Below are 15,394 nucleotides of genomic sequence, written 5' to 3' on the forward strand. Positions count from 1 at the left end.
CGATGTGAACTCAAATGCGGTTAAGATACATATATTTTGAATTTGGCTCAAAGTTATTTTATGTTGTCGCAGAATATCACATGTTTTAGGTTTACAACGTCACTTCCTTTACACACACACCTACACACACCTACACACACACACCTACACACACACACTCACACTCACACACACACCTACACACACACACACACCTACACACACACACTCACACTCACACACACACCTACACACACACACACACACCTACACACACACACCTACACACACACACACTCACACACACACCTACACACACACACCTACACACACACACTCACACTCACACACACACCTACACACACACACACACCTACACACACACACTCACACACACACCTACACACACACACACACACCTACACACACACACACTCACACACACACCTACACACACACACCTACACACACACACACACTCACACTCACACTCACACACACACCTACACACACACACACACCTACACACACACACCTACACACACACACACTCACACACACACCTACACACACACACACTCACACACACACACACTCACACTCACACACACACCTACACACACACACACTCACACTCACACTCACACACACACCTACACACACACACACTCACACACACACCTACACACACACACCTACACACACACACCTACACACACACACACTCACACTCACACACACACCTACACACACACACACTCACACTCACACTCACACACACACCTACACACACACACACTCACACTCACACTCACACACACACCTACACACACACACACTCACACACACACCTACACACACACACAGATTTTTCAACGTTTTCTACACAAATAAATTTGCTGGTTGGAAAAAAATACTTAGTTTTGTGGAATATAATACATTAATTCTTTAGTGAAATGTTGCTCTTTGACCATGACAATAAAGCCTGTTCTGATACTAACCACCAGAGGGCAGCAGCACACCTCTGTGGCAGAAAGAGGTGCTGCTGCTGCCCTCTGGTGGTTGAAAGAAACATGGCAAAGTTACAATTAACACTTTTACTCTTTTTCAAATCTATAACACGAACAGACATGAATCAAAACAGTAGATATTCAACTAATAATAAAGAAAAGAGAAAATCACAGCACAAAAAAAACAAAGAAAACATTAAAAATGTGTCTATTTTCAGAAGGAGCCCCGCTGCGCACCCGCTCTGCGCACCCGCTGCCTCCGCCGCACGAGTGAGTGACAAACGATAGAACTTCGGATCAACAAACACGATAGACCAGGCCTGGCCGACCCGCGGCTCTTTTACGTTCATATCAACATCTGTGTTTGTGTTGTTCCAGGTGCGGTCGCACTCTCGCACGGGGATCTAGCGCCGCGCGACCGCACGCATTTTCCTGCGCCTCTCAAGAAGTGGAGCTTCGGCATTCTTCGGACCACGGCTCGGCAGCCAATCAGAGCCAAGCACACAAACTTTGTCGACCAATCAGCACGCTGTCATGGCGCAGGCCGAGGCGGACATTAATCAAACACTTTTCGGCCCGATTTAATGATAATATTCCCTTTTTTCTAAGATTTATTTCCCCCGTTGAAAATGCACGTCCCCCATCAAACAGAAAACCACCAATATTGAACTTCAACATGGTAAATGATTATATTTTTGGACTTTGTTGAACTGAGAGTTGAGTGTGAAACAGCGCACACAATGTTCATTGTTGAAAATGACTGGCTTGTGGTCTTAGTACTGTAGGAGTCAATAACTGTCATTATCATGGTTGTGTGTGACATGATATTGTTAATAATAATAATAATTTGTCTGAGCAGAGGTGTGTGTGTAAGAGGAAGGGATGGGGTGATGTTCATGTGTGCCATGTGTATGATGTGGCTCTTTGCGGTGACACAGTAAAACATGTGGCTCTTAGTCTCTGACTGGTTGGCCACTCCTGCCATGATGTATTTCTCTATGAAGTATCTATATTCATTTTCCTTATCACCAAAAAAGTTTAAATACAAAAACAGTAAATGTCTTCTGTGAATATTAAGACTAGTCATTTTATTAAATATTTGTACATTGACAAACACGTAAAAAAGACAAGTTTGACAATCTACAAAAGCCCAAAATAAAAATGATTTACAATCAAGCTCAACGCTTCTGCACCTTGACCATAAGTTCATCGCAGAGTTTAATGAATCTTCAGCTTCCGTCTCATGTTGAGGACAAGAACACATCAGTAATTGTGTTTTTTTTTTTTAAATAAAATACAATTATTGGCCTGTAGGTTTTATTGGACAGGACAGTGCAGCATTAAATGGGGATGAGAGGGGAAGGACATCAGAGCCAGACTCATACTGCGTACAATGTGTCAACAGATGTCCATCCACACAAAGCCGTATAATTGCACCCTTGAGCGCCGTCATAAACATGCCAGACAATTGGTTTAGTGTTTGCCTAAAAGTTAAACCCAATCCATCCAATGAGAGCAAGCCTTTCCTCGTCATCACCGCATGAAGCATGGCACCAGGTAGTTCAGTTGTGAGGACCGACTAAGCAACTCACGATGCTGCCCACACGCTAGATATGTGTGATATCCACTTGACCACCAGGTGGCACATGTAATATTTCAAAGAGAAAATGTTGGAACAATTCTTCTTTTACCTTCTTCTCCAGTGACTGCACTTTCAGCTGTTCGCGCCGAAACTGAGCCTGAAGCACAGACAGCTCCGACTTGAACTTGGAGCGCACCTCAGCCATTTGTTCATTTGCTCTAGAACAAGACGAGAAGACATTTCAGTCTGAACAGTGATTCTAAATATTTACTAACATAAACTCACTGGCCGATTTTCTCCTCCGCATGAGCTTTGAGGTTCTGGTAGCGTTTCTCCTTCTTGATTCTGGCCAGATAGTCTTGAGCACAGGGCTTCAGTGAATCCTCATTCTGCTTTAAACACAGGGTCAAACATCTGGAAACACCAGTTAAATGTAAAACATTCTCACCAGGGGAGGACTCTCACCAGGGGAGGACTCTCACCAGGGGAGGACTCTCACCAGGGGGGAGGACTCTCACCAGGGGAGGACTCTCACCAGGGGAGGACTCTCACCAGGGGGGAGGACTCTCACCAGGGGAGGACTCTCACCAGGGGAGGACTCTCACCAGGGGGGAGGACTCTCACCAGGGGAGGACTCTCACCAGGGGAGGACTCTCACCAGGGGGGAGGACTCTCACCAGGGGAGGACTCTCACCAGGGGAGGACTCTCACCAGGGGAGGACTCTCACCAGGGGAGGACTCTCACCAGGGGAGGACTCTCACCAGGGGAGGACTCTCACCAGGGGGGAGGACTCTCACCAGGGGAGGACTCTCACCAGGGGAGGACTCTCACCAGGGGAGGACTCTCACCAGGGGAGGACTCTCACCAGGGGAGGACTCTCACCAGGGGAGGACTCTCATAGGCCCAGATGTGAGCTGCAAACCAGAGTAGCACAAAAGACAAACGCTAACTGCTCTAAACCCCCCTAATAGGCCCAAACCTAATCAAAGTAACCTACTGAAACTACTGTAAACAAAGTACAAGCTAGGTCAAACAATGCCAAACTACAAATGCAGTATAATATAACTGGAACCAACGTTCAAGACAGAAACCAAAGGGGAACCTGTGGAAGAGAGCAGAGAGAAGTGAGACGAAGCACAAACAATTTATATCTGATCACAGACTGTAAATATCACCAGTTAAACTGCTAACTGAAAATAAATGATGTAACTTATTCAGCACTGCCTCATCAATGAACTTACCTGTGTGTCCTTTTTAGGTGAATTATTATTTTCTGGATTAATCTCCAGTGGCGTTGTTGGTTCTTCTTAATTTAACGTTTATCACAATATAGTACCACCCGATTGCCACACTTATTCACTGTAACATCAGTTTGTCAAATATACATTTCTTTCCTCTCTTCAGCTGCTGCAGCTGCTGCACAGTGAACAGATGAATGCTTCATGCTAATTGTAGTTTGACAGCCAGTGTAGTGATTTTAAATGTGTGTCATGTATTGTATTTTATGTGCACACGTATTGTGAATGATTATCTCTAAAACATTCATCTGTTTTGTCACTAGGTCCTCCCCAGTGCAGCTTCCATAGCCACTCGCCAGTGAAGCCTCCTCCTACAGCTCAGACCATCACCCCGTCTCTTTCTCAGGACGCCCTGCGGCAGCGGCGGCGGCAGCGGCAGCTTTAAGGACTACCATTGCAAATGTATAGAGTCATGGTTCTGTTTAGGAGCAGTGGTTGTGGTGTGAAGCTTGTTACATATTTCTCTTTCTGTTTTCTAGGCGCTCTAATAGTGCAGCATCCTGTCCAGCCTTAAACAGGAGCTCTGTCCATGGTGCTGCTGTCACCAGCAGAAGATGTGGCTGAAGGATGTGGTCAGGTTCATGTCTCTGAGCAAAACTAAAAGAGCTTTTCTCTGAGGCGCCTTTTCATTTTATTTATTTATACAGGAAAAATCCAATGAGAAAAGTTCTGTTTTCATGGCCCTGTTAAAACACAACATAAAATACACCACAGACATAGGACACTAAAAGACAAATAAAACAATCAGTAAAATTAAATCAGTTAAAAATATACATTTTATAAAATATTATATATTTTATATCTCATTAAAAATATATCATATTATATAAAATATGATATATTTTTATAAAATATGATATATCTCATATGATATAAAATATGATATATTTTATATTTCATATTAAAAATATATCATATTTTATCAAATATGATTACATAAAATATGGTTTCTCTGAGGCACCTACTCATTTTATTTATTTATACAGGAAAAATCCAACGAGAAAAGTTCTTTTTTCATGGCCCTGTTAAAACACAACACAAAATACACAAAACACAACACAAAATACACAACAGACATAGGGCACTAAAAGACAAATAAAAGACTCAATAATATTAAATCAATACATGAAACACATTTAAAACATACATGAGATACAAACAGGTGCATTGGCCCTGACCTCGTCCTTGACCAGTGCTTTAAAATCATTAAAAGGCATAAAATGATTTAATTTAAAAACTCTTGTGTTTTGTTCCACAGGAGCAAAGTTGATGAAAGCCTTTTACCTGTCTGTGATTATATATGATATTTACATCGTAAATATCATATATATCATATTTTATAACTCATGTATATATAAAATATGATATATTTTATACATCATATTATATAAAATATGATGTATAAAATATGAGTATTTACAGTATAATACTGTAAATATTTATATTTACATTATATATTATATTAACAGTGTAAATATGATATATAATATCATATTTTAAAGGGAGTGTCTACAGCGCGGCCGAAATTGCCATGTTATTTTGTGCCGCGGCTCCTGAAACTGCTGCGCTATTTGACCGCGCCGCAGCTCTGCAGCCACGGCCTATTTTAAGTATAGTATATAAATGATATATTTTATATATCCTATTTACAGTGTAAATATATATCATATTATATATTTTATATATTTTATAGATCATATTTACAGTGTAAATATGATATATATTATATTTTATGTATCATATTATATAAAATATGATATATAAAATACAAGTATTTACAGTATAATACTGTAAATATTTATATTTACAGTATTATACATTATATTCACATTATATATCATATTTATATTGTAAATATGATATATAATATCATATTTTATACGTCATTATATAAAATATGATGTATAAAATGTAAGTATTTACAGTATAACACTGTAAATACTTACATTTACGGTATTATATATCATATTTAAATATGATATATAATATCCTATTTTATATCCATCCATCCATCCATCCATCCATCTTCTGCCGCTTTATCCGGGGCCGGGTCGCGGGGGCAGCAGTCTGAGCAGGGACTCCCAGACTTCCTTCTCCCCAGACACTTCCTCTAACTCCTCCGGGGGGATCCCGAGGCGTTCCCAGGCCAGCCGAGAGACATAGTCTCTCCAGCGTGTCCTGGGTCTTCCCCGGGGCCTCTTCCCGGTGGGACATGCCTGAAACACCTCCCGAGGGAGGCGCCCAGGAGGCATCCGGAACAGATGCCCGAGCCACCTCAGCTGGCTCCTCTCGACGTGGAGGAGCAGCGGCTCTACTCCGAGCTCCCCCCGTGTGGCCGAGCTCCTCTCCTTATCTCTAAGGGAGCGCCCAGCCACACGGCGGAGGAAACTCATTTCGACCGCTTGTATCCGCGATCTTGTTCTTTCGGTCACTACCCAAAGCTCATGACCATAGGTGAGGGTAGGAACGTAGACCGACCGGTAAATAGAGAGCTTTGCCTTTCGGCTCAGCTCCCTCTTCACCACAACGGTCCGATGCAGCGACTGCATCACTGCAGCCGCTGCACCGATCCGCCTGTCAATCTCACGCTCCATCCTTCCCTCACTCGTGAACAAGACCCCGAGATACTTGAACTCCTCCACTTGGGGCAATATTTTATATATGATATTATATAAAATATCATATATAAAATATTAGTATTTACAGTATAATACTGTACATTTTTACATTTACAGTATTATACATTATATTTACAATATTATATATCATATTTACTGTAAATGATATATATTGTATATATCATATTATATAAAGTATTTACAGTATAATACTGTAAATATTTACATTTACAGTATTATACATTATATTATATATCATATTTACATTGTAAATATGATATATAATATCATATTTACAGTGTAAATATGATATATAATATATTTTATACATCATTATACAAAATATGATGTATGAAATATAAGTATTTACAGTATAACACTGTAAATACTTATTTTACGGTATTATATATCATATTTACACTGTAAATATAATATATAATATCATATTTTATATATATGATATAAAATATCATATATAAAAATGTATTTACAGTATAACACTGTAAATACTTATATTTACGGTATTATATCTCATATTTACAGTGTAAATATGAGATATAATATCATATTTGTTATATATTATATAAAATATGACATATAAAATTTACAGTATAATACTGTAAATACTTATATTTTATATATCATATTTTATATTTACAGAGAAACACATATTTATAGTTTTTCTCTGCTGCACAGGTGCTGCCCACTCTGCCACCACACACCAACTGACTGGCCCCTCCCACCAGCATTACACAACACAACCAAATACAATTAGAAAAGAACAGCATTTTCCCCAAAGTAATACAGACTAAACAATACACACAATATTTCCCAGATGATTCAAACTTGACTGGATGTGATGATATTTAAGTGGAGCTGCTTCTGGAACACATGAAATGCTGATCCTCGTGACAGGCAAGAACATTCCACTTTTCACTAGTCAAACGGTTGTAAGTTAGTGCCACACAGCGCTTCTGTTGAATGTGATGAAATGAGATGAGTTGGAGGTAAATCTCATGCAGCTCACACATATTATTAATATTATTAGTATGTCTTCATTCTCACCGCTCCTCCTGTGTTCTTGGGCTCTTTGTCGTCCCAGTTTGTGTAGAGCACAGGGCTGACCCCATTATTCCAGGCGTACTCATTCTCAACCTCATGGTCTGACAGGCCAATCCAAATGGGGAGCGCAAAGTCCCTCACAAAACTGGACACAAATTCTAGAGGACAGAATTGTAAATAAACTAATTTTGATTGACGTTCAAGCCAAAGTGCCCACTGCCCTGAACGTACCGTTCTCATATTGATTGTCAATCACTGCCAGCTCTGCTCCGTGCTCTTTGCACACACTTTGTGCATAGGACCAGTTGGCTCGCACATCATCGAACAAAAAGCATTTGTTTACGACGTTCCAGCCTGGAAAATAAAGTTAAGTGTAAGACACATACACAAAATATAGTAGTTTGAAGGTGCAGTATTTCAAACTGGCCTGGTGGACAGTTCCCTTCCAGGGGCTGTGTCGGGGGGGGAGGAGCCAGAGGGGGAGGAGCCAGAGGGGGAGGAGCATGATTATCTCCAGGGAGCTTCTTCTCACACTCAAATCCTCCCATTTGAACACAGTCGGCTTCACTCCACCCGCCTGTGCAGAACACATTTATAATCATTGTACAATTCAATTTCCATTGCCAAATATCACTGCTATTAATAAATAAATGCTATTTGGTTCATGTAGAGGACAGATACCCTATTATATACTAAACTAAACTAAACTAAACTAAACTAAACTAAACTAAACTAAACTAAACTAAACTAAACTAAACTAAACTAAACTAAACTAAACTAAACTAAACTAAACTAAACTAAACTAAACTAAACTAAACTAAACTAAACTAAACTAAACTAAACTAAACTAAACTAAACTAAACTAAACTATACTATACTATACTATACTATACTATACTATACTATACTATACTATACTATACTATACTATACTATACTATACTATACTATACTATACTATACTATACTATACTATACTATACTAAACTAAACTAAACTAAACTATATTATATTATAATATATTATATTATATTATATGGCCGTGGCTGCAGAGCCGCGGCGTGGTCAAATGGCCGAGCAGTTTCAGGAACCGCGGCACTGCCATATAGCCTCATGGCTAACCCTAACCCTAACTCTGACCCTAACTCTAACCCTGACCCTAACCTTAACCCTAACTCTAACCCTAACTCTAACCCTAACCCTAACCCTAACTCTGACCCTAACCCTAACCCTAACTCTAACTCTAACCCTGACCCTGACCCTAACTCTAACCCTAACCCTAACTCTGACCCTAACCTTAACCCTAACCCTGACCCTAACTCTAACCCTAACCCTAACCCTGACCCGGACCCTGACCCTAACCTTAACGCGGCGCGGTCTAAAACGTCGCTAAAACGGGGTCAAATAGAGCAGCAGTTTGGGCCGCAGCTCTGTACACTCCCTTATTATATTATGCAGTGGTGAAGAAGTGCTTCATGTTGATCAGTAAAAGCACAAATACAATTATTCAACAGGAGCAATCGTTATTTTTATGGATATATTTTATACTTTCAGCAGGAACGTGCTTTAATAACCCCACAATAACCACATAACTTTAGTTCCACGAAGGGCCCCGTCTGTGGGCCCCTCTGTGGTCAGTGTGGTCTTACTCAGGGTGATGTTGACGATGGTGGTCCCGGTCAGGCCTCCTGTCTGACCCGCCATGTCTTTGGCCTGGATGACCACCTGGTAGTGCTCCCTCTGCTCACGGTCCATGTCCCCGGGGCCCAGAGCCGTGCGGATCACTCCTGAGACACAACAAACACAACAAACACAACGTCTGCTGTTTTACACATGAAACAAACTGTTAGGGCCCGTCTTTGTTTAGAGACACAGAAAGACTGATTATGATTCATGCTCTAAAGTTTACTTCTGTTTTTGCACAAGCAACAACAATAACAGGGTTCAGGGCCTAGAACCTGTTCAGATGTGACAGTTTCTCGTTTGCAGCAGATTGAAGGAGCAGATGCTGGTTTGTGCTCCATCTGATAAAAGACAACTCTCTCCTGGAAGTGTAAAACATGAAGATAACGCTGTGATCCTCTTTTTCTGTGGAATGAACCACTCTGGGAAGAATCAGGATCAGCTCAAAAATAATGATCACAACTATTTGAACAGATCTTTTATTTACCCGTGTTGTTTGGTAAAAGCAATCAAAGCAATCAGTGATTGTCTCAACTAAATATGAATTCTTCTCAAATATATATTGTATATTGTGTCCACTGGAGTCTTCTTTTACACTGTGTCAAACGCTCGTGCTTCCTGTTAGAGTGCCCCCCGGTGGCCGTTAGCCATAACATCTATAAATTAGATGCACCGTTGTATCGGCCGCAGGGTTCAAAGTGTGGGTCTTTTAGTGGCCTCTACAGGCCGCTGAGCAGTACTACACAGGAGATTCCTCTTATTGAAGCAGGTCAGAACCAGTGTGATGGAGGCTCTTTTGAGAGTGACCTGGGACACTCTTCTGTCTGTGTAGAATGTATTTGCTGTTGAGATCGGCAGCTCTTTGTAAAATGAAACAGATGGAGGCGCTAGTGCACTTTCTGGAGTCACTTCACCTCAACAATTTAGTTTAGTTTATTAAAAACATTTAGCATAAGAAACACTTTGTAAATGGGACGTCCCACTAGGAACAGACGAAAAAATTGTAATCAGGATGAAGTTTGTGATTTAGGTTCCTGCATTTGACCCGTGCTTCAATGGCGCTGGGGTTGAGCCTGTCAGCAGCAGTGGCCCATCTCCAGAGCTTGGGCAGGACAACAGGAGCTGGAGGATTTGAGCCATTAGTTGGATTCTGTTCAAAGAATAATCCAAATCCAAGAATCACAGGCACTTCAGAACGTGTTTATAGAGGTTTAAACTGCAGCAGCTTTTATTCAGAATAAGACAGAATTGATGTTGTTTGTAAAGGACTTAAATATATATATATTCTTTAAACCAGTTACATTTGAACTCGATTGGATCCATGTTTTCTACTTTATTACAAGTGCCTAAACCTCTCTAAGTGAAATTTGCTCCAGAGTAGTGACTTTCAGTCGACAGTCGCTTTACTCCCAAATATATTTAGCACAAAAGCAGTTCCTCTGAGCAGAGCTTGTGATCACGACTAACTTCACAAAGAGTCCTGACATGTTTGTGCTCCAAAGGCTTCAGGAGCAGCTTCAGTTTGAAACGAGGGAAGTTTAATCAGGCCTTTAAGGGAAAGTCAAACAGAATGATTCAAAAAAGATCTGAAGTTAAGAACATTTGATATTAGGACTCCAGAGATGCTTCGTCTGCAGCCACGGCAACAAGGTCAATGTTTTCTAATTCACTCACTTTTCTGGTTGAGGGTACGAGTATTGAAACTCTACAACGACATAAATGCACTCTCTTCCCCCTCATTTAAGTCACCGCAGCAGCAGAACCATCAGCCCCCTCAGCCTCTGCTCCTCTTCACCTCCATCAGCCTGTGATATTTACTCAAATAAATCCATCCTATTCTTCATTGGACCTGGTCTGAGCACCTCATATTTGTTCTATAAAGACTCATTGCACTCATTTATCTTTTTTATTCAGTTTCCTCTGGTTAAATGTTAAAAACCTCTAAAGTAAAAATGAGAAAAGAGAGAAACCCTCAAACAGGAGCAAACCGAACAAACTGAACTCTGACCTTTGGAGTCGGCGAGTGGAAAGGACATGAAACGCTGGCGGGAGCAGTTTCTTACCGGTGTTGGGCTCCACAGAGAAGTACGGGGGCCCCTGCCTGATGCTGTACACCAGTTCTGCGTTTAGGCCCTCGTCTGCGTCTGTGGCTGTGACCTGCATCACCGACGTGCCTGGGGAACCCACACAGAGGACAGTTTAGTGAGAGGGTCAGGGCCCAACAGAGGTTTGTAATTATATCACACCGCGTCTGTCTCACCATGTCCCATAACCTGTCCCATGACCTGTCCCATGACCTGTCCCATAACCTGTCCCATGACCTGTCCCATGAATGACCTGTCCCATGACCTGTCCCATGACCTGTCCCATGACGTGTCCCATAACCTGTCCCATGACCTGTCCCATGAATGACCTGTCCCATGACCTGTCCCATGACCTGTCCCATAACCTGTCCCATGACCTGTCCCATGAATGACCTGTCCCATGACCTGTCCCATGACCTGTCCCATGACGTGTCCCATAACCTGTCCCATGACCTGTCCCATGAATGACCTGTCCCATGACCTGTCCCATGACCTGTCCCATAACCTGTCCCATGACCTGTCCCATGACCTGTCCCATAACCTGTCCCATGACCTGTCCCATGACCTGTCCCATGAATGACCTGTCCCATGACCTGTCTCATGACCTGTCCCATGAATGACCTGTCCCATGACCTGTCCCACATCTGTAACTATTTGAGGTGGTCACCCTGGTCCAGTACTGGAGCAAACCATCCAAAACTATGGGGCCCTGGATGTAGTTCTGCTGTGATCAGACACAACACTTACTTGAGCAGTTCAGAACGAGGATTATTGGTGTTCTGAGCCGATTACCTACATATATATATATATATATATATATATATATATATATATATATATATATATTTAGTATTTCATTCTAATGTGTCTTTGTGCATCTTGAAAAGTGTTGTGTCGTTATGAGTGGAACATTCTGGTACCTCTCTGGGCCCGCTCCGGCACACTGCCCGTGTGCACCTCTTTGCTGAAAGTGGGTTCGTTGTCGTTGATGTCGAGTATTATGACGTCAAACAACAACCTGTGCTTCAGTCTGTGGCCCGTGGTCTTGTTGAATACTCTTAAAATGATTATGTATTCGTCCTCCTCTTCTCGGTCCAGGCGGCCCGTGACGTAGAGGTCTCCGTTGTTCTCGTCCAGGACAAAGATGGTGCCCACGTCTCCTGTCATACTGTACTTCAATGTACCGTCCTCTGGGTCCTCGTCCCACCGCAGCTGTGGACGAACAACAAAACCATTATAATGAGCAGACTTACAGCTGTACGTGGTGGAAGAAGTACTCAAGTAAGTTACTTAGATCAAAGTACAGACACAGGAACCGTCAATGCAAGTAAAAGTATCACTTCAGAGGAAGTATTGAAGTACATATGTTTAAACATGAAACATACAACAATAAAACTAAATGTGAAGCAATGTTCACAAAATAAACAGGGCTTATAATATAATTAGTTGTAAGGTTAAGGACACTTCATTGTCCCCGTAGGGACATGTGTCTCTGTGTTTGACCCGTCCTTCAGTGTCGCTCGAGCGTCTCCTCAGGAGCAGCGGTCGCCCTGGGACACAACTTCAGATCTTTGGTCTAGTCTTGGTCAGGAAAATGACTTTTAAACATTCTGTACTGCATTATATACAGCACCTGTGGTCAAACGACACAAGAGCGAGCAAGAGGAAGCTCACTGGCAAAGAATGACTTCTTAAAGACTTTAGTGAAGAGTTTGTGTCTGCGAAGTAGAGTTTGAAGTAGAGTTTGAAGTAGAGTTTGAAGTAGAGTTTGAAGTAGAGTTTGAAGTAGAGTTTGAAGTAGAGTTTGAAGTAGAGTATGAAGTAGAGTTTGAAGTAGAGTTTGAAGTAGAGTTTGAAGTAGAGTTTGAAGTAGTTTGAAGTAGTTTGAAGTACAGTTTGAAGTACAGTTTGAAGTTACAGTTTGAAGTACAGTTTGAAGTACAGTTTGAAGTAGAGTTTGAAGTAGTTTGAAGTACAGTTTGAAGTACAGTTTGAAGTACAGTTTGAAGTAGAGTATGAAGTAGAGTTTGAAGTAGAGTTTGAAGTAGAGTTTGAAGTACAGTTTGAAGTACAGTTTGAAGTACAGTTTGAAGTTACAGTTTGAAGTACAGTTTGAAGTAGAGTTTGAAGTACAGTTTGAAGTAGTTTGAAGTAGTTTGAAGTACAGTTTGAAGTACAGTTTGAAGTACAGTTTGAAGTAGAGTATGAAGTAGAGTTTGAAGTAGAGTTTGAAGTAGAGTTTGAAGTAGTTTGAAGTACAGTTTGAAGTACAGTTTGAAGTTACAGTTTGAAGTAGAGTTTGAAGTACAGTTTGAAGTAGTTTGAAGTACAGTTTGAAGTACAGTTTGAAGTAGAGTTTGAAGTAGAGTTTGAAGTAGAGTTTGAAGTAGTTTGAAGTACAGTTTGAAGTACAGTTTGAAGTACAGTTTGAAGTTACAGTTTGAAGTACAGTTTGAAGTACAGTTTGAAGTAGAGTTTGAAGTAGAGTTTGAAGTAGAGTTTGAAGTACAGTTTGAAGTACAGTTTGAAGTAGTTTGAAGTACAGTTTGAAGTACAATTTGAAGTAGTTTGAAGTACAGTTTGAAGTACAGTTTTTAAGTACAGTTTGAAGTAGTTTGAAGTAGAGTTTGAAGTCGAGTTTGAAGTAGAGTTTGAAGTAGAATTTGAAGTACAGTTTGAAGTACAGTTTGAAGTAGAGTTTGAAGTAGTTTGAAGTACAGTTTGAAGTACAGTTTGAAGTACAGTTTGAAGTAGAGTTTGAAGTAGTTTGAAGTACAGTTTGAAGTACAGTTTGAAGTACAGTTTGAAGTAGTTTGAAGTACAGTTTGAAGTACAGTTTTTAAGTACAGTTTGAAGTAGTTTGAAGTAGAGTTTGAAGTTGAGTTTGAAGTAGAGTTTGAAGTAGTTTGAAGTACAGTTTGAAGTAGTTTGAAGTAGAGTTTGAAGTACAGTTTGAAGTAGAGTTTGAAGTAGAGTTTGAAGTAGTTTGAAGTACAGTTTGAAGTACAGTTTGAAGTACAGTTTGAAGTTTGAAGTAGAGTTTGAAGTAGAGTTTGAAGTAGAGTTTGAAGTTTGAAGTAGAGTTTGAAGTAGAGTTTGAAGTAGAGTTTGAAGTACAGTTTGAAGTACAGTTTGAAGTACAGTTTGAAGTACAGTTTGAAGTAGAGTTTGAAGTAGAGTTTGAAGTAGAGTTTGAAGTACAGTTTGAAGTTTGAAGTAGAGTTTGAAGTAGAGTTTGAAGTAGAGTTTGAAGTAGAGTTTGAAGTACAGTTTGAAGTAGAGTTTGAAGTAGAGTTTGAAGTAGAGTTTGAAGTACAGTTTGAAGTTTGAAGTAGAGTTTGAAGTAGAGTTTGAAGTAGAGTTTGAAGTAGAGTTTGAAGTAGAGTTTGATGTACAGTTTTTAAGTAGAGTTTGAAGTAGAGTTTGAAGTAGAGTTTGAAGTAGAGTTTGAAGTAGTTTGAAGTACAGTTTGAAGTACAGTTTGAAGTACAATTTGAAGTAGTTTGAAGTACAGTTTGAAGTACAGTTTTTAAGTACAGTTTGAAGTAGAGTTTGAAGTCGAGTTTGAAGTAGAGTTTGAAGTAGAATTTGAAGTACAGTTTGAAGTACAGTTTGAAGTAGAGTTTGAAGTAGTTTGAAGTACAGTTTGAAGTACAGTTTGAAGTAGAGTTTGAAGTAGTTTGAAGTACAGTTTGAAGTACAGTTTGAAGTACAGTTTGAAGTACAGTTTGAAGTAGTTTGAAGTACAGTTTGAAGTACAGTTTTTAAGTACAGTTTGTAGTAGTTTGAAGTAGAGTTTGAAGTTGAGTTTGAAGTAGAGTTTGAAGTAGTTTGAAGTACAGTTTGAAGTAGTTTGAAGTAGAGTTTGAAGTAGAGTTTGAAGTCGAGTTTGAAGTTACAGTTTGAAGTACAGTTTGAAGTAGAGTTTGAAGTAGTTTGAAGTACAGTTTGAAGTACAGTTTGAAGTTACAGTTTGAAGTACAGTTTGAAGTACAGTTTGAAGTACAGTTTGAAGTTTGAAGTAGAGTTTGAAGTAGAGTTTGAAGTACAGTTTGAAGTTACAGTTTGAAGTACAGT

Source organism: Eucyclogobius newberryi, unplaced genomic scaffold, assembly GCF_026437365.1.
Source record: "Eucyclogobius newberryi isolate DKJ021-1_F unplaced genomic scaffold, fEucNew1.0.hap1 SCAF_6, whole genome shotgun sequence".
Classification (NCBI taxonomy): domain Eukaryota; kingdom Metazoa; phylum Chordata; class Actinopteri; order Gobiiformes; family Gobiidae; genus Eucyclogobius; species Eucyclogobius newberryi.